This window comes from Tyto alba, unplaced genomic scaffold (assembly GCF_018691265.1).
Source record: "Tyto alba isolate M040663 unplaced genomic scaffold, T.alba_DEE_v4.0 Super-Scaffold_40, whole genome shotgun sequence".
NCBI lineage: Eukaryota > Metazoa > Chordata > Aves > Strigiformes > Tytonidae > Tyto > Tyto alba.
The window spans coordinates 49,113,699-49,135,220 of NW_024881316.1; the positions used below are offsets into that span (position 1 = coordinate 49,113,699).

Consider the following 21,522-nt stretch of genomic DNA (forward strand, 5'->3'; position numbering starts at 1 on the left):
TATTTTTGCAAACATTTTGATATACAAAGGGTTTGTTTGGAAAAGATGCAGAGAAGATGCAAAGATACTATTTCCAGGAATGCCTGTAAGGTAATTTTAAAACAAATGGGTGTCTTGAATCGATAACCCAGCTCAAAACCTGAACCTTCAAGGACAGAGAACTTCAAGTGCAAGCCTGAAAGATGCAACTGTCTTCTTACAAGAAGGCTGGAGCGGAGAGGAACTAACATTCTGGTGTAATGAAGTCCTCTGTAAGCATTTGCGTGACACTGTCACTTGGACTGTGACTCTAGATCTCAAACATCCACTGGGCAGTAAATGACTTGGGGTATAGGAAGAGGTTCCCTGCTTTTCATCACAGCTGAGGGGAAGCTGGTTCAGAAAACCTAAACGAGGGATCAGTCAAAAGGCTGCACAACAACCAGGGAAGACAGTAAAACTGACCACAGCGAGGCTGAGTCTGAAGGAACGGGTCTGCAAAACACCTTGAAATTTTTTATTGTAACAGGGGATGAGGACTATGAACGGTGATGGCACAGTAATGAAGAGTAGCAGGTAGCCCTGTGAGCAGAAAAAGAAAATGAAGGCAGCCGGGGACCAAAAGAGAATGCGAATGATAAACAGGTGGCGTGGAAGGACGGGAGATGTGGCAGCAACAGCAGAAGGTGGACGAGAAGGGAGGGAAGGAGATCCTGTAGCTGAGCACTCCTTGGGAAGGGCTGACAGGCCTTTAATCAGAGCAGACCCAGAGCAGAAGGGTCTCTGTCTGAGAGCAGCCTGGCTAAAAGCTGCGGGCGTGAGGCAGAAAAGGAACGTGACAGGCGAGGGGACGACGACAGCGACCGTCTCATCTCGTGACACACTGGCAGCGCAGGTTCTCGCTGGAATGGCTTTAGGATGTGTAAGGCTAAGGCTGGGAAAGATGCTTAAACACGTGGCAATTCAATTGGTCTTCCGTTAAATTCTCCTGATCCCAACGGAAATAAAGTAGGTCCATAATAGGATAACAGAAATCCACAGATGGCTCAAGGATTAGTATGGCTGGAAGGTTGGGGGCTGTTTAGTCGTGGAGGGATTCGCATGAAATTAGGTCTCTTTCCAACAAGGAGTACCTGTAGCAACAGCTTTGAGACTGATGGTGACACAGCTGATAAAAACTGTTACACTGCAGGAAGTGATCTGGTTATCTATCGGCCTGTTTAAAATGGAAGAAAATATCAAACAAGCTGTTTCAAGCCAGGGGAACATTGCTCTGGAAGGTTAGAGTGAGATTGAAATACTTTGTACAGTTCTAGGAATTCAGTTTGAATTCATCTTCCTGGAAAGCAGAGGGGCATAGAGAAGGGCTAGGAGGATGACAGGGAACAGACTGCCTATCTTGCAAGAAGCTTGTCAGGCCAAGAAAGGCTCAAAGGTGTGGAAAAAATAATTGCTATATAATGTGAAATACCTAAACACTGAAATATGGGGAAAAAACCCCACCTAGTAGTATTTAAGCTAAGCAATAGGAAAGAATTATGGCTGCATCAGTCATGAAGAAATGCCATCCTTACAGCAGCAAGAGTTTGGAATAGCTTTCAAACAAGAATTGTGGTGATGGCAACCTTTTAAAGGTAAGTGTTATCAGTTTACAAAAGATGCTAACAGTGACAGTCAGAGCTTCCCTCTGATCCTACGAGACTATATTAATGCAGAAACACGTATACAATCTCCTAAAACAACATCAAGAACCATTTTCTTTTTTTCCCAAACTGAAAATCTAAATTCAGCATAGTCACGGTGTCAAGATTATTTCCCAGGAGTGGGCTCGTGCCCTATGATTTTCCGACCATATAACACTGAGGAGTAGCTCAGCTTCTATATGGAGCGGTGAAAATTCAGCAATCATTGTTTTAATACTTTATATTATGACACGTTTTTAAATAATATCACCACTGTAGATGGAAAACAAGAATTGAAGTGTCTTGCCCAAAATCCCACTGCGCAACGGTGGCCGGCTAGGACATGACAAGAATTCAGGACCGTTGATACTGGCCTGCAGTAACTGCATGCCCATCTTTCAATTAAACACAGAACCATAATGAGCATTATTATAAAATATTTCTTAGAGTTCATCGTCGTATGAAGTGGGATCAAGGCTCTCCCCACGTCAGTTCTTTCCCCAGCACTGCCTAGTATGCTTTCCATCCGTCTCTGTCCCAGGAAAAACGCTGGTGCTGAAGGTCTTGGACAACACCACGGACCTTCCTGTGCTTGCAACCATTTAACCACGCCAAATGAGTCTGAAGGCTTTCTAGGTGGTTTTGGAGTCAACCTGTGAGATTTCACTCAAGAAAAAAAAAATAATTAACAATTACCCAATAAAAAATTATCCAACAAAATTAAGCTCTCAAAAATTAACCTTATTACCTCATTTCATAATGTGCAAATGTGGCATTAAGTGGAATAAATGGTGAAATTCATAATTTCTTAATGAAGGTAATATTCTGGTAAATTTTTGTACTTACATATAATGCTTGTCCACTGGGCCAAGTCTCCCCTGGCAGAGCTACCTGCCTGAAGGGAATTTCATTTTGATTCTTGCATTAAGAATAAAACAACAGTTCTAGCACTAAAGCTCTCTGTTGCTCACTGTGCCACAGGACGTCTTTATTTTATTGACTGACTCATACTGCTTTATGTCAGAGCCAACAGAAATCAGGGGCTGTGATGTGTCCTATTGCTCACACTGAATATATTACAAATCCCTATTGCACTAAGTAAAATATATTATTTCCATGAAGATATTATAGCCAATCACTTGATATCAAAACTTCTGGCTCAACATATTCATGCTGGGTGCTATAAATAATTCCAAGCAAAAATGAAAATCAGTATATACAACAAATACTTTCAGGTGAAAGGAAGAACATCCTACTATTTGGCAGAGTTATTAAGCATCATTACGTGCATTTCTCAAAAATAATCCTCTGCACAAAGCAAGCAATTCAAGTAGTAACACATATTAGACTCACTGATCATTAATACTAAAGTGACTGCACCTGTTTTAAACAACATATATCCGCGGATTATGAGACATTTATAATAATTAACACAGGAGAAATAAAACTTTAAATTACTATTCCAGGCTTATAAAACTGGAAATACCAGATGTCTAAACCCAAAGCAGCTGAGCCCATTTCCCAGAAGCATGGCACTCATGTAACCCCAAGCCTGAAACGCTGCCATTTTCTTTCATTAGGACAGAGAACAGGTTGCAGTTTTCAAAAGCAGTAAAACTATGCAAAAGCTCACTCATGTCCACCCTCAAATTTTAAATTCAAGAGATTTGCACTTTTGCTATACTGCCTGGCTATTTAGGAAGAGTAAAAACCACAACTTTAAACACCGAAGTATTGCAGACTTTAACATGGTTAGATATATTCACAATACACGGAATTATAATTTGACCTGGAAAATCCAAACTTCACACACCACTTTACTCAAATGCAATGTGTTTGCCAAAAGCATCTGCTAGTGTGATCTGCTTTGCCACACAACCACAGCATTGGTAGTTCTAGAAATAAGGGTCCTTATTTATAGTAAATCCCCACTGCCAGCGCGTATCATGTTGAAACCGTTTCAGTAGCGCTTCTGCTATTTTAAAACCATTTTTTATACACCCTCGGCCTCCAAAGCTCAGCTTGCCTGTTACTATCTATGCTTCCTGATGAGAAAATCCAGGTAACTAGGACTACTGAGGTAAGTATGTATCGGCTGAAGCAACAATGGCAGCAATTCCAGAGCTCCAAAATCACTTGCTAGTCCTTTTCTCCATGAATTCACTGTGCAGGACCCAAACTCTTCCAGAAGCATCCAACTCCAACACATGAAACCTCAATAATTTTCTGGGGGAGTACTCAGACAAAAAGCTGCTGCTGTAATGCTGTCCACACTTCTAAAATAATCAGCATCTTCATTTTTACAACTTGTCTCAGTTGAATGACTAAAAGAGGAGACACAACACTTTGAATTGCAGACATCCTTAAAACCATACGACGTCTACGTGTGTAACCACCTTTGAAGGCGACCGTGAAAACTGGACAAGATCCCCAGTTCACGTTTATCTTCCTGGAGAGAGAAGATGAGGTAGGGAATATATAATGTGGTCCTAGATGCTACAGAAGACCATCCTCCCATGCCTGCAGAGATTATAATTTCCCTCTCCTCTCCAGCCCATTAGCTCAGCTTTGTTTGATTCTTTGCAGAAAAGCCTTTTGCAAATTTGAGGCTAGGGAGAAGTCACCCAAATTTGGGGTGTAACAGAAATGAAGAGAAATGAGCAGACTGATTAATTGACAAATGAGACACTCGGGTCTCTGATGCCATCCGTGCTTATGTAATAAGGTCACTTGATGCACTTTCCATCTGTGTTTTTAAAAATTCAAAATATAAGCAAATATGTTGGCGCTTAAACAAATGCAAACTTCTTTCAGCCCTAATTGGGTCTATATACCTCCTTAAAAGTGAGGATGGTGGGAGGCATCTAAAGAAACAGAATGTATTTAGTGTTCTTTCAGCAGAAATATTTCAAGTGAAAACAGTTGCAATTTTAAAAGTACTAAAATTGGACTGTGGTGGAATATACAATTGGGAAATTGATAGACGGCAAGAACACAAGGACAACTTTTTCTTTTAAAATTGCAGAGTCCGAGAAAATCTCCAGTAAGAAGTTTTTAATTAAAATGTGGCAGTTCTTTTATGAGAACAACAACAAAATGGGTAAACTTACACCACTGATACTGTTTGCTACAAATATCAAAGTTTATTTGAGAAACCTCCCTGAAAGCCAAGCTGCTGACGTAACTGAAAGGAGGAAAAGAACCTGAAATGCAGTTACTAGGAATTTAAAATATATTTTCATCTCTTATTTTTCTACAAAACCCTTCACAGCTGCTGACTGACGCTGGGCTCCATATAACTACATGTAACAAATACTGCAATAACAGGTCGTAAAAATAACTAGCATGAACTCTCAATGCAGAATTTCCTCTTCTTTTATAGAATTACAATTCAAGCAAAGCACTGCTAATAGTTATTATGTTCTCATTTACTCAGGAGATAGACTGTTAAATATCGTCAAAAGCACACACTCAGTGGCACAAGAAAAAAAGAGCCTAAGAAAGAGAGTCTGTTATTGTTTGTGCTTTGGTACGTTGCTTCTGAAGCTACTATTCAAGATTCTAGAGTATTTTAGCAAGGTATGTTGAAGGAATTCTTTGTTACGTTTTGGGGTTACAACACGTTATTGATGTACTGCAATAATTTTCATATAGTAACACGCTACATCCCTCCACCCGTCCTGTAGAGATGTGGGACATCCTCATGCTCTCCCCCAGTGGTTTAAACACTGAAGGAGTTTTAGATATTTGGCTTTCAAAGTCAAGATCTAAGGGGGTACTTGATCACAAAATACCCTCTGCAACCACAGCACATTCCAGCTCACCTTAGTTGCCTACTTTAGGACTTCAACGTTACCTGTAGATTATGCATTACAGTAATTTCCCTTCAAATTAGTTCTGTATGAGCATCAACTTCAACTTTCAGGTTTGTTCTGCAAGTAACCCAAGTTGTGAAATGCTAATAAGAAGTCCCAACGTTCATCTAAAAATAGAGGGTGAACATTGTTTCAACTACAAAGTAACAGCTCTGAAATACAATTACTTTTTTTGGCAGGGATGGAGAAGCATGGATCCCGTTAGAAAAGCCATCCATTTCATATTAGAATTCCACTGCAGATGCAGCCAATGAGGAAAAAAACCTCTTAAAACTAATACTACATTTTAGGCCTGCTATACTCACTTTATCAGCTGAAACAATAACTGGGAACATCTTAGAAAGTAATTTAATTCAGCCATTTCTTCTGTTTCCCACTTGGCACCGTCGCCAGACCCTTCTTTATGTCTCTTAACCTCAGTGCTCCCCTCATTATCATGTATCAAAGGCTTTCAAAATACCTCTTATATATTGGCAAGCCACTGACTCAAATCTAGAGACACTGCAGACCTCCTCTGGGCCTTTAAAAAATGTGATAACACTTTTTTTTTTTCTAGATAAAAGCCTGTCTTACAAGCACACTGCTCTGCTCCGAACATCAGGAGCTGCTTTTCGAGGAGGGCAGACAGTGTCAAGGAAACAGAGACCAGAAGGCAGCCAGTGGCGATGTCCTTCAAGATGAGAACCCCTCCTGGAGGAAAGGTAACACTGGTGGCGATTCTCCATTTCCCTTCATACCCGATCGCTTTCCCGGAGATGCAAGAGGGCCTCGTGCACTCTGGCAACATGAGAACTTGGCAATTTAGCAAAGCCGTCACGAACGAGCATCGTTCTTGAGTGACAGCCTGTTCCTCGCACACCGAGCTGGACCTGCTGCAAAGGCAGCCACACGTGGGGATGTGACTGGAAAGCCGCGACAGGCTTCATGCCGACACCCGTGTGAACTCCAGATCGCACGGATCTAAGGCCCTGAACGGGATTTGTCTTGCTGTGCAGCTCTAGGCCTTCCGAGGCAGAACAGAAGAAAAAAATAGGCAATGAGATGTAGACACAGGGGTTTGGGTAGTGCGCTCTACACTCCCCTCTGTTCTGTTCAGACACGTCTCACGAGCAGCACGGGCACCGATGTTTCACCTAGTGAAGACCAACAAACAAGTTCTGTCAGATACAGAGATTGCATATGCGATAGCGACATTTCTGTAACCCATTTTTTTTTCCTCCCATCTAGTGGGTTGGCGTAGCAGCTGGGTTGGTACAGATCATCAAACAGAAATGTACTTTCCTTATTGAATACAAAAAGACATTAGTTTGGGTGCATTATTTCCCTGTTGAAACACACAGTGGCAGGTGTTCAGAAAGGTTAAAAACATCACTTTCAGCATTCCTCCAGGGAAAAACAACGCTTCTTTGTAGGCACACTGTTAATTTAAGATGCTTATATAACTAATTTCTGAATATTTTCCCCTTCTGCCCTCAGACGATCAATCACGGTTGCTTTTTAGTGACAGAGACCAGCGGCCTCTTCCCACTAAAATGTATGAAATCACAAATTAATGAGCTTGCTGCATATGTGAAGTGAAAGCTCAAACACAACACCTGGCCCCCTCCTTTGGGGCACAGTTCCACAATAACACTGATCATTTGATATTTCCCTAAGGAAAAAGAGCAATGAAATTCAAATTAACCCATCCTTTTGTTGAAAATGGGAAAAGTGGGGGAAAGACCAAAGGGAATCGGGTCCAACAGTCTCACTTTCATAACCATTTCCATCACTGTCATTGTTTTGAGACTCAGAATATTATACTCCCACTGCTTGCTCCCCAGTAAAATGTAGCAGTATTTCTCACTGTAAAATAAAATTAATTTTCCACGTTACTGAAATCTGGCAACTTGCTTGTTTTACCCAACAAGCAAATCCATGCCACATTCTGGCTACTGGGCTGCACAAGCTGAAGAATTGAGGAACTAAAAGACCTGAAAAAAAAAGGTAATGGCTAACCTGACTTAGCCCTCATTTAAGAGCTAATGACAAAGCCAACGTGTACTTCATGAGCTTTGGAATAGCTCAAGTCTGTGCGAAACAGTCTCACCAGGATCAGGAGAGCTCCCTGCATCCAAAAGAAACAAAAGGAAACTTTTCTGGCTCAAAATACCAAAAGCCACATGGCTCATGAGCCATATCCAGACTATTCCAAGCAGAATAAAGATGATCATTCAGACCGTGGGGTTTCTGAAGGCGCAGCTCTGCGCTATCACGCGAGAACACGGACGCTCTTTGTTTCTTGCTCTCAGTTGCGCTCTCCTCAGCCGCAGGAGCATGAAAGCACCACACATTAACTTTGCCCATTGGCTCCCATTAAAACAATTAAATTGTTAGAACAATTATAAAAAACTATTACTAACTATTCTCCAGACTAACTTAATAACCGCTGAGTTGCTACACACCCAGAGTGGAAACTAACGCAAAGTGATCAGCCTATGCAAGACTTGGGCCAGTAACAGATAGCTTCAAAACATAACCCAAGCTAAAAATAAATAAATAAGACACTGTAATAAAAACTTATAAAATTACCAGCTTATAGGGATACAGGCTATTCTGGAGAAAACTTACCGCAGAAGTTAAGTGTTAGCCCAGGTTACTCACCATGCCGAACTCAGTTGCGATACATTTTTTTTTTTTTTCCAAGAATTTAATCTACCTAAGTGTCTAAAAAATACATCTTTATGGAAACTGCCTCTACAGAACATCTAAAATGCAGTGAATTATATTTTAGAAGAATTTCTCTTGAGATCATCTGGCATGTTATGGGAAGGAAATACCTTGTCCACGTTGTGCCACTGGACACACTGGCACACTGGAGTCTAATCATCTGCTGGAAAAATAGCTTGAATAAAGAATAACACAGCAGAGAGTGGCCTCTTGCAAGGTAACGCTGCAGGGTCATCCTCATCTATCTCCTTCTTGAAAAGGGATCCCAGAGGACAACTAAAAAGGTCCTGACTCACGACTAGAGTCTAATAACTTGCCTCCAACGCTTTTGCCCTTCGGGCCCTGCTGTTAGTCACGGTGTCAGTAACCAGCAATCATCAAGAAGTTTGATGCTAACTGCTCTCCCGTTCCCGGGGTGGGAATGCAGAGGACTACAGCCTCAGTGAGCATCTCACAGGAATCTCACGACAATCTTGGGGGCAGGTTCATTCTGCAGCTTCAGGAGACTACTTCTGGGAGAACGCCCTGTTCACCAAGGGAAAGCTGAATCTCAGTGAAGCTATCAGGATGTCTGGTAGCTCGTGGCTTTATCTTGAATCAGAAGACAGCATTCAATCACGGCAACTAATTTTTTAAGTGCTAGCCATGGTTTGCAATTAGAGAGATTGCCCAAGCACCTGCCTTCTGTTTTACCATTAAGAGAAACTGGTATCACGAGTCTCCAGCACTAATGCCAATGCGTTAAGCGTGGGAAAAGCGTACTTGAGTGTGCAACCAATGTGAGACATAGACCTCCCTTTCCTTTTCCTGGGGACATGTACAAGCTGAAGTGGGGTGTCCTCTGCAGAGACAAAAAAGCAAGCAAATCGCCAGCCGCCACACGGTCATTTTCCCCAGCACACCTCATCTTTCCTTTTGTCACTGGAATAAAAGAATCACGTCACAACTCTTGAACATATTCCTCACTTTGGGCTCTCTCCTGAATACCCCATTTTGGATGAGCCTGACATAACAGGTTCAAGGACACATAAACTCTTTTTTCCCTCTAAAGACCTGTGACTAATGCATGGATTAAAATGACAAAGTATCATTTCAAGTCAAGGCATGACTCACCTGAAGGTGCCTAACACAAAGGTTGAAACAAACCCGATCTGCTACAATTTCTCTTACTTACATCCCAGTGCTCACCAAAAATATGCCATGCTGTTGTCCTTACCCGTGTCGTGGAACCGGATGGCATCGCTGTAGCATTGTGCAAGCAGGGATTGCGGTTGGCATGGGATAAAATGGGTCAGTAAACTTACAGCTGAAACGAAGTTTTATCAGCCAATGCTTCTTTACTGGCACCCACAACACACTGCTTGGTATACCTACCTTCTACAGAGATTAAGACAAGGTAAAAGTGTTGCCTACCTGAATTACTGGCAAATCTGTCAAACTAGGGATACCAAGGGGTTGCTGCAGTAGGTTGCATTTGGCAGATTTGTCCCATGGCCAGAGAGGTTGGAAGCTCCCTGTTGCCATTCAGAGAAAAATAGCATTTTTTTCTTCAGATATTAGCACTCAATGGGGAATCAAACAATAAGCGAGAAAAAAAAAAACCAAACCAAAACAACAACTAATGAATCAGAAAATCTGATTTTTGTCAACCATGCAGCTAAAAATGTGCTTGGATTAAAATCTTTGCAGCCTTAATATCTATTTTGGCAGTAGATATTCTTTCTTGAATTTATTCAATTCTCACAAGACAAAATTTAGCAAGCTTTCTATGACCCAGGCTTGGAATATATCCCCATTAATAAACTCCCACTACTTGAATGAAGACACTTGGCATTAAGAGCACAGAACTAAAGAAACATCCTTGGTCAAGTCAACCCTTCCACTGCGGCAGCCCGCAATGGCACACAAGCCTAGTCAGTTATCCAGCTTTATCCTGAAATCATAAGCTCGCCCCATCATGTAATTCTCTAATTTTCAGCTGAAGTTTATTCATGCCCAAGTTATCATCCTGCCAGCGCTGCCATTTAACAGCTCTTTTAAAATTCCCTTTAAACTGCAACTGTGTCCCTCTTACTCTTCTTTTACAAGGCTACGTACACTCTTATACCCTCCTCCCCCAAAGGCAAGCTCTAACAGAACCTCATTCCTGGCACCCTTTCATTACTTTTCATTTATTTTTGCTTTCTTCCTACAGTCTTTTTTGATCCAACACAATTCAGTCAGTCACATAATACCATACAGAAAAAAACTAGTTGCACATGAGATTATATTTGTTCCAAAAATGGTTCGGAATGAGTAATTGCCACACTGTGAAACTCCTGGAGATGAAGTCATAAGAAACAGATTAGTGTAATTTTGTAAAGATGCAAATAATAGCCAAACCATAGCTTAAAGCAAAAGTGCAGAACTTAAGGGAGAAGAAACAAAGAGCTATTTTAGCAAACATGGTATTTATAAAAGATTTCTTATTCTCCACAGACAGAAATACTATGTTCATTAGTCTGAAGGCCTTATTTTTCAAGTTATAGTGTGAACAGAACAATACTGATGATCATTTGATTTTTTAAAAAAACAGTTCAACGGAATCTTTGAAAAATAATTTGGTGTCAGGGTTATTGCATCAACTGAGAAAATTTCACAGTGTAATACTGAAGACTGTAATACTGTAAGGGTGATTGAACAGTGGAACAGGTTGCCAAGAGAGCTGGTGGAGTCTCTGTCCACAGAGATGTTCAAAATTTGGCTGGACACGATGGCTATGAGCCATCTGCTTTAGGTGACTCCAAGGGCTTGAGTAGACAAACTCCACAGGTCCCCTCCACCCTCAGCTTTTCTCAAATAAATACAAGATTATAATATACTCAAATATAATAACAAGGGTTGTTAATGTCCTATTTCTAATTAAAACTCCTCTTAGTTCTATCTGAAAGAACTGCTTCAGGACTAGAAGTGAAAGTATTTTCACATATGAAAGTTGAGCTCTTAAACCTATACAATAATGCATTTTTAGGAAGACAAGTCCCAAACTTCAAACACGAGGAGTAACATAGTCTTGTCACAGCATTATGACTCTGATCTGTGAATGTTCTGTCTCCTGGAAGACGAGACAGCTCGTCAGTTTTGATATTGCTTAACAGTTTTGATACTCAGCGGTTCATGATACTGCTTATCAGCTTTGTGTTCATACTTTGACTCTTTCATGGTGAAAATGAGAAATAGGCACTGGTCCAAGTTTTTTGAGAATAACGTATTTTAACATAATTCAACAGACTTCAGAAACTCTATTAAAAAGAAAAAATACATAAACAAAACACAAGTAATAATATATAAACTGTTAACAGAAAATCTGAATAACCCAGGCTCTTTAGATAAATCAAATAAATTTTTTTTTCATAAAAATATTATTATTTATTAAAAAAAAAAGGCATTTTTAAGTTACTGAGTCGAATTTTGAAGCTGCACCTGATTCTTGTGTGGGATCAGCTCATGTGGAAAGCAAACCTTCATACAAGTTGTGAAGAGAGACCGTACTCTTTGTCTGCATTTACTTTTCTAGGAAACAGAATAATTCTCTGTTAAGAAAAAAGAACCACTAGAAGGATGATGCTGAGAAGCACTGTTTGTTCAACTGAATAATACAAAAGAAAAATTAAACTTGAAAAGTGCAAGCATTTGTTACATTTTCATGCTATGTATCGCAGCCATGTCTAAGCTAAACAGATGTTTACCAAGCTCAAGGCATGTACAGAACATGTCCGAGAGATCTGGACCAGCCTAACAGGTGAACTTAGTTCATATATCTCATTATATTCCATCATTAGAATAGACCTATTATTTTTAAGTATAGTCTTTACTTAATACTACTGATTTCAGGTCTAATTGTTTTAATGGAGAGAGTAAACGTCTTTCCATATTTGTGTATTTACAGACTGTATTCTGAATCGCTTTATGTTCCACCACTAAGCAAACCTCTCAGAACAAACACAGGGGGAGTTGGTTGCTCACGTTATGCCCGGTGGCATTACAGATACCGTGACTGCAACCGCAATTTCCTGAAAAGCCGAAGCTTTCAGAAGAAAAGCTACTGTCAGCAGTGTAACTGTCAGAGCTGCTTAGCCCTGAGAGCAATGACATCCAAACATAAGTACCCTTTCAGGGCTGAAGTTTTAAAAATTTGTTGAAAATAATAAGAATACTCTGGAATCACTAGGAATAAATGCACAGAAGTGCAGAATCTCTGAAATCTATTGTGCCTTGTGTTTCTGTGCTGAGAGGACAAAGCATTCAATAGTCAAGGAACTCCACAGAGAGCACACCAAAAGCCAACTTACTGAAATTCACTCAGCTGCAGAATATTTGGACTTACAAACACTGAGGTTCAGCATTTGCTGAGATTTTGGCAGAGAGGTACAGTTAACACCCCGTTAAAGATTTTCTCCTTGAAAGCTGGTCTACAGCTGTTTTGACACGACTGTCCAACATCTCGAAGAGACTCTGAAACCCCGTGAAAAAGTCAGAAACATTAACGAATGAATTGCTCTTCAGAATTTTCAAATGCAAATTACTGGCCATTTTCTTTAATTTATTAAAAGTTAAAATTTTTTTAGGTGACTGCTTTCCTAATACACGTACTGCAACATGCAATTCTGACAGTTAAGAGTGACTGGTGCTTCAAAACTGGAGATATCAGACCTTCTGACTTAGTTTTTGTTGCTATTTTAATAGCAATTAATTAAGAGTCAGTGAAAAAAGAAAGCTTCCTTAATAATCAGAATTAAAGGCTGTTCTAGATATAAAGCATGCTTATTAAAAAGTGAATGGAATGAAACTGAAAACTCGAAACCAGCAAGATCTGACCTCCTTTGGTAAGTCACCCTCAACAAAGTACTGAATTAAAAGAAAGAAAGAGAAGAAAAAGATGGCCTTGAGGAGTCGGACGTGGGTACAAGTACAAATCAACCTGTCTGAAGATACTGGTTGAGAAATCAACATTTCCCTTTGTCTCTAGCCCAGTCAATCCAATTAAAAAATAACAGCCAGAAATGAGTCATGTGAATGAAATGATTGCTTTCACTCAATATGTTAATTGACTGGAAATTGTATACATGCCAAGGGGAGATAAGATAATATATTGCATCCTATGTAGGATTTATCAAAGTCCTGGATGTGCAAGGACAAGACCGGACTGATATTACTAATGCTGAAAAGGAGAATGCTGAGAAATTAACTTGAGAATATTCTTTTCCTTGAATACATTCTTTTGCCTAACCATCTAAACCAGAAGAAAATAACTGAATCACTGCTAGGAAACAGTGTAATACTGTGATTAATGTTGTTCTGAGCTGACATTACTTTTGTTTTTGAAAGAAGCCTAACTCATAATTCGGATTTGCTCAGTCTCTTCTGAGTAAACAGCAATATGGAAAAAATGTTTTGATCTCAACCTCTTATTTTTTTAGGACAGAATAATTACATTCAACAAGAAGCAATTCCTTAGGGCAGATTTAAGCAAATCCATTACCTCTTCTAAGAGGAATTCTAAACAATAGCTAATGAAAAAGAGGGGGGAGGAGAAATCTAGATTTATAGACATCTCTAAATATATTCTCTTTATGCCTGTGCCACACACAAACGGTGCTCAGACACTTAACAAAGCCTCTTTTCTGTATCCAGCTTAGTGCTCTCCCCCGCGTGTTTTTGAAGACCCACTGTAACACAGATGGCAAAACAGCTGAGACATTTTGTTGTTAAAAAGATAGTGGCAAGACCCCTGATTAGTGGAGAAAACGGTAAAAACTGGAAAATGTCACATATTGCAGCCAATAAAAATGGGGAAACTCCATCCCAACTTAATCAGCACCCCAAAACCACAGACTCTGTGTCTCAACAATTACTTCTTGCCACTGTTTGTGGCAAGATGTTTGCAAGCCCCATCTTTTCTTCTCTTTGGTCCGCGTGTGCAATTGTTCTAAAGCACTTGTGCATGAAAATGTGTCAACAGGGGCTACACTTCACCCATAACAGCCATGGGAAAAGACAGTCTGCTACAAGAGCATTTCTGAAATGCATGAGAGTCATCTTTGCCATCACAACATTTAAAATCTCTACAGTAAATTTAAATGTCTATCAAGAATTTGGGGGGTTGGGGGAAGTACTATAAAAATTGAATACAAATACAATTTATAAAGTAAGGCTTTTTTCTTTGTTTTTCTTCTCTTTTTTTGGGGGGGGGATGGGGGAGAAATGAAGAGAAGTAGCTGCCTGGAACTTTAGAGCAGCTTGTCTCAGTGTCTTTTTTGCTTCTGCCCAATTTTATTCAAAAGCAGGCACTTTGAGATATAATATTCAGCAGAGCAAATGACTAAACACTCCCATACTCTTGGCTCTCAGCCTACCATTACTTTACCACCGTAGTTGCTTTGTGGTTGGCACCTGTTCACAAGAAAGCTTCCTTGTGTTGAAACGGTTCTGCAGGACGGCTACACGTAGTCTCTGCTTTCAGTAACGTTCCTGCGGCATTTGTGCAGGGCACCGGGCATAAAGGAAGGACAAAGCCACGCCAAGGGGGAGTGAAACACACTTGAAAATGTTCCCCCTACCCCTGTTACGTGGGCAACCTTTGAAAAGGATGCAAAACAATGCAATTTATAGTTGTCGGTGATCCAAACCGGTTTGAAATGAAGATTTTTATCGCAACAGTGTTAATTTTGAGACATCGAAAATGATCTTGAAAATTTACAGTGAAAAAATTGAACTGTGATTAGATCAAAAAGTACATTTGTGAAAATGGGAAAAAAGAAAACTGACCAATTATTGAGCCAAAATTACCAGCAGGTGACAGAGATCAATCCTAATATTAAAATCCATTTCTCCAATGTTAGTTGTCAAATAATGCATTCAAATAATCTCTAATGCAGTACAATTTCAATATTATAAGAAATACATGAGCAAGCTTGTACTTTGTTTTCCTTTGTGCCTGTACTAGATACATCTAACTGCCATTGACAGCCAAGAGGTACTATTAACAAAACATTCTTCCCATTTATGCCTTTGGTATCTTAGGCAACCACAATTAATCCTCTCTTCTCTATCCGACACCAGCAATGAACAGAAGTGGGTGGGTGAGGACTCCCATCTTCAGTAAAAACCCATTTGACATTATTACACAGCAAGATTGGGGCCTCATCTTGGAGTGAAATAGGTAGAGTGGAGAGGAAAAGAAATTGGCTGGATTGACTGACTATTTTTGTTAGTGCTAGAAATTATATTTGGTATTATACCATCTTACAGCATCGCTCTTAATAAAGTCCTTAAAGATACCAAGGCAGTTTTAATTTTTTTAAAGCAAAGATCAGAAGGAAAACAGAAAAGTTTTAAAGAGATAAGCACAGTAACTGCTTTCAAACTCAGTTGAAAATACATTTGCAAAAATAGTTCCATTGTGCTCATTGTTCTTACAGAAAAAGTCTTCTTCAACAATAGCTGAAGCATGCTTGTATGATGCTAAGCAAAGCAAAATTATCCATCCATAGGTATTCCAAATGCAAACCCATGTCCTTCCAGGTTCTGTGCTTTTAGGTGCTTATTTCCTTTCCTCAAAAATAAGCAAAAACCATGTTACTAAGTTTTCTTTCTGGAATGACTGCTATTCAAGCCACGACTGGTCAGGATCTAGAAAGTTTGGTTAAAAGGTGCTGAAGCATATTCTGTTTTTTTAAGGGGACAGATTGCAAAAAATCCCCAACCTCTGCCACCCTTTCCTCCCAAAAAATTTCTGCAGAATTTTGTAGCAAAAATCCTAACATAAAAATATCCAATAAGAGCAAATGTGATCTCTTCAAGCAGATTATAAATTAAGTCAGAGTACAATTCATCTGAATGTTCAATGAATCACTATAAAAATGCCCATTTCTCTGCTTCAGCTAGAAAAGGAGGCCAGGATGCCTAACTCATATGAAGATACCTGAAATTGCAGAAATAAACGCCACTCTCAGTAGTTGTTCTTGATTTTCACATTGTTTTCATTCTAATATGTGTCCATTATTTTATCTCTGAAATTTTGATGGTTTATATAAGGTTAAGACCAAAGCTAAAAAATAGATGATATAGTGAAGAGGACACTACACAAGCACAGTGCCACACGTTGGTTAAGTTGGTTGCAAACAGATTCCCTAGCTGGAGCTATACATTTCAATGCCTTCCATGTCTAAATGTACTCATCACTGTTTTTACTTCTGGGTCTTGGCTTAGGAATCTACCTGGGGTACATTACAACAACGACTGAGCAAGACTGGATAGATTCAGCATCCAGCTGAATAATGAAAAATAAAACAGAGTTTGCAATACAAAATCAGCGTTTGCAATTTGTTCTAAACTCACCCTGATATCTGGTCTTCCCCATCAACAGTAAATTGAATGTGCTATCCACACCTGCTTCCATTCCTCTAAATAATGTTGAAAAGATAAGCGGGGAGCACCACCTTCACTCTTAGCAAGTTAGCACCAAGGTCTCTTAATCCGGCGAAGCCACATGAGTAGGGAAATCATGAACATCAAATCACAAATGATAATTCATACTGCTTAATTTCATTTCTCAAGGAGTCCCACTAGGGTAGCAAATGTCTTTGAAAGAGTTTATTTTTCTTTTTTTTTTTCCTCTTCAATATTAAATTAGATGTCTCTCCCATCAGCACAGTGCCTAGCCTAGTCCTGCAGCATTAGTGAAAACTGTGGAGAGTCTATTTACATTTGAATTTAAAAGAAATGAATCTTAACTCAGGACCTTCTTTACTTTGCAGGAAATCCGATTTTGTGGTTCAGCCCAACAAAACTTTCCAGGCCTAACCTACCGTACACAGTTCAATTATGGGACTAAAAAAAAAGATAAAAGCTTTTAACACCATACTCTGCCATCCCAAGAACGCAGACACATTCCTTTCACTTGGGAAGATGATAATTGCTACTTTCTTCCTCATTTGAATGTTTCTGGCTTGATGCAGCCCTTTCCTTTTTTTTTGAGTTAGAAAAGCTGTACTGACAATTTGAGCTGCTACTTTTCCTAAGAGAAATGTACATTACAACCAGCTTGGAGACAAACTTTGCTGAGGATCTTTTTCACTTTGTAGCCAAATTCATCCCAGTTTTGAGACGTATTTTCATAGATTGGGGCAGGTCACTGTGTCCCACTTTGACTGCTTTTGTAATTTCCAAGAGGGACAAAACTCCGACACTCTCCTTGTAAAGAACAAAACACCGTGGTGCCTGCCGGACAAGAATATGTAACAGCAGCTAAATGCACTTTAATCTTTTTTTTTTTCCCTTTTACCCTACTTTTTACCTTGCATCGGATATATTTGAGGTATGTTAGATGTCGGATAGAAAGGAACTTACAGCTTTTATGGCAACGGGAGTCCAAATCCTGACTGGACACAGTCCTGGGCTGACCTTGCTTGAGCAGGGAGGTTGGACTAGATGATTTCCAAAGGTCCCTTCAACCTGAGAGATTCTGTGCTTCTGTGAAGTGACTGGCCAAAATTTTATCCCAGTCCACCACTTCAGTGGAATTAGCTCTCATAGCATGACATTCTTCGTCAACATACAAGGTAGAAATTGCAAAGTAAGAGAGGAAAGAGACAAACTTTAAAAGCTAACCATCGGGTCAGGACTGCAGACTAAAAAGCCAATCCAGTACCAAGAACTTGTCAAGAATGGTAGAATTATTAGAGATTATGGTAATGATAGCCACACTGAACAGCAATAGAAGCATGAAGAATCTTATTTCCCCAAATACCTCTCTTTGAGTGCAATGTTACAAAAATCCAGCTCTGTTCCAAGGCTCTGCCCTCTGAACGACAATATGATATTGGCAGAACCACCACTGTTCCAAACAGAAGCGGAAGGAGGAGCAGCAGCGCATGTATTTTCAACCGTAGCAAGAGATGACTAGATGTGATTATTTTATGACTGGACTGTGTCACACTTCCCTGCTTTTTTCCCTTCATTTCTGCATTTTACCTTGATAAAAAAATTATGCTATACTCTCGGAAAAAAGATTGCATGTTAGATGAAAGTCTGGCCCAAAGAACGTGTAATGCTCACAGACCAGTTAAAATGCTATATTTATGATGGCAGTACCAGGTTCCACAGCTAGTGAAAAATAATTTATTTTTCCACTGCATGAACTCCTCTGGCACAAAAACAATACCCTATTTTTTGAGGCCAAGCAAGAATTCCTTTTTTACAGCAATGAGTGAGAAGTGGGATACCAACATAAAATTCAGCTCCTCGTTTGAATATTACTGTGATGAAATTAGATTGCAAAGGCACTGTTCCCTCCTCCCGAAAAAGAAAAATGTCCCGACCTCTGTGAAAATGGAAGTGTATGGGTTAAGACATTTTTAGGCCAATGTGAGCAGCTATTTCATAGAGAAGTAATACTGATCGGAAAGATTACATCACTGCAATTACTGAAAATAGTCCTAGCATCAGAAACAGTAGAAATAATTATTTGTGGTAACACCTTAATCAATTTGCCATTCTTCATATTGAAAGAAGGATGCTCTAATATAGCAACTTTGACATTTTTAACTAAATTAAGAGATTTTTCCAGGTTGGTACAAAACACAACTCCCCAAGTTGCCTGTTCAAGTTGACATCCGCAAAAACAATGCATTTCCCCTCCAGAGAGGAAAGTGCAACTAAATCATATTAGATGCACTGTATATACTGTAAATAAACCTCACCCCTCAATGGAGTAGGTGTTTTTTCCTTACTAAAGGAGACTCGAGGGAGCCATATTCACTCCACTCAACTTTTGATGGCTCATCTCGGAGCTCACCCGAGCCCTCACAGCCATGGTATGAAGGGGCGACTGCTGCCTGGTTTACCTGCTGTTGCTGCCCAGACAACGAATTCAAGCTCCTGCCTGAACTGCAACAGCCCATGATGCTACAGATAATGGATGATCAGGATGTGCTCACGAGGACAGTGCTGCTGCCAGCTTTTCTAAACCCTTCCCCTCCTTCCTAGTCTCTCCCAGAAACCTGGAACGCCAAGAACACCGAGGGCCAGGTAAGGTAACATGAGCTCATTTTTGCGCTGCACTTACTCCTCAAAGAGAGGGAATACTGGGATGATGATTTCCTGTCTTTGCGGCAAAAAAGTTTTGACTTCACAGGGAAAGCAACAGATGCCTCCCAGGTCTGACAAATAACCATAATAATACATAGTAGCCAGGTCAACCCAGGAAACATCCAGGTAGCCAGAATCAAGACTGAAGCATAAAGGTATCTCGTTGCTTCCTCCAGTTTGGGAATATTTAGCCTTTGAGGTAGTCGAAGAAACGTGATGTCTATTTTTCTTTTCAACACCAGCTGCTGAGCCCCTCTTCGGTTTAGCAGCAGCCAGAAGAATCTGCAGCAAAGTATTGACCCCGCGGTATCTCCTGCATGAAGCAATCGCCCAGGAGGGAGGCAGGGAGGCAGGCCTGGAGCAGCTGCATACTCAAACTCCTCCATTAGCAATTTTCCAGAACGAGTTACTGTGGCATCATCCTCTGATGGAAAAGATGATGTAATGGTTGAATGGACTAATGAATTTTTAACCTCAGATTTGCAGGTGTTAAACAAGTGTGCCTATGCAGGCGGCAAATTCCAACTACCACAACCCTGTGTCAGCTTTGCACATAAAACCTACATCCATTGTGGAATCAACTACAGCTCACAATCTGGGACAGACTAATCTCAGAAACTGATATTCAAATAGTTGAAGTTAAGTGAAATAACACCGAGGCTCAGAGAAAAATATGGGTGTATTTTACAAGTGAGTGATACTCTCCAGAAAGCTTTAAATTTTCCCCTAATTTAAGAATATATTTTACTATCACGATCTAAGGATAAAATTAGTTTTCCCTACAGTTTTGAAAACCTGTTTCAATTATAAGTCTGGATACTTTAATTAGGGAAACATGTTTAGTTTCAGAAAAAAAATTGGATGGGTTAGAAGAAAAACCCTTTTAATACTCCCTTGGGTCTATGGGTCCTTCAACCCAATTTGATGTGAATGAAACCATTATTGTTCTTTTGAGCCCCGCTGAGCCATTATGTTAACGGTTTTCTAGAGATTTGAGTAGCATTTTACTACATGTTTTCATTATTCCATATGACAGGATTTTAGCCCTTAGATATCAGAAGTTTCAAGGTTTAAAATATTGTTCAACTTTCTGAGAAAGCAATCTCCGTTTAATTTTATGGATTCCTATACAAATTCTAGATTGGCATATGGTATTTGAAATTAACTGAGAGAAAACTGCATGTACCCCTTTTTTTATCTTTTTAAGCATCAGCCAGTTTAACATATTAAAACCTGCAGCAATGAAGACTCAATCAAGCAAATGAAACTGAACACAGCCACTGACAGATATTTCCTGCCATAAAAATGCTCGCACATTGGATGGGAGGGAAGAGTCACACCCTAATAAAACCAAACAGAGAAAACAATAAAAAGGGTTAAAAGGTAATAAAAGGATTAGTATCAAGCTATATAGACTAAGCCAAACCTTTAAGTGATATTTTATTGCATTAAAATGTGAGCTTTGATGATCCAGCTGGTGTTTTAACTGCTTTAGAGCCAAAATACTACATTTTTTTATACCTCTGTGTGTGCAGCTATATAATAGATGCTCGTTGTATAACCTTCTTGAAATAAAGTTGCTTTCAAGTAAGTTGCAGAAAATAGCTATGCAATATCGTTCCAAAAACAATTTGCCACTTTGGCACAAAAAGGAAAGGAGACTTCAAGTAATTCATACTTACAATACTTTCTTTGGAACTGCACCAGCATAATACTGAAGTAAACAGTGGACAGTTTGATATCTAGTGCTCTTAGAGGCTTCCGTTCCTGTTATAACTCAATTAAACAATTAAACAAGTGTAATTTCCTTGAAAAATTCAGCTGATGAGCTGTAATCTCTGGTTTTCTTCAGAAGACACTTCAAGTAATATTTTGTATAGACGTCTCTGACACGTGCATAGACTGCTCTAAAATGAGCACAAACCCTCTAGGCTAATCAGAGCAACAAAACTGTTAGAGATGAACAACAAAAACTAGAAAAAGCAGTCATCAGGCTGATGACAACTCAGTTTAAATGCCAAAATTCCTTCAGAGCAAAACTTGCAACATGTCTCTAACGACCAAAAATAAACTCATTAAATTCTGTTCTTGAAGTTGATTTAAAATAGCATCTTTACATCCTGCTTAAGTCCCATACAGCCCAGGAA

At 39.6% G+C, this 21,522-nt stretch overlaps 1 protein-coding gene across 1 annotated transcript in view; it reads right to left on the reverse strand.

The window, feature by feature from the left end:
• Positions 1-21,522, reverse strand: part of FZD3 (frizzled class receptor 3) — a 59,938-nt gene that overhangs the window by 3,891 nt on the left and 34,525 nt on the right. The window lies entirely within an intron of this gene.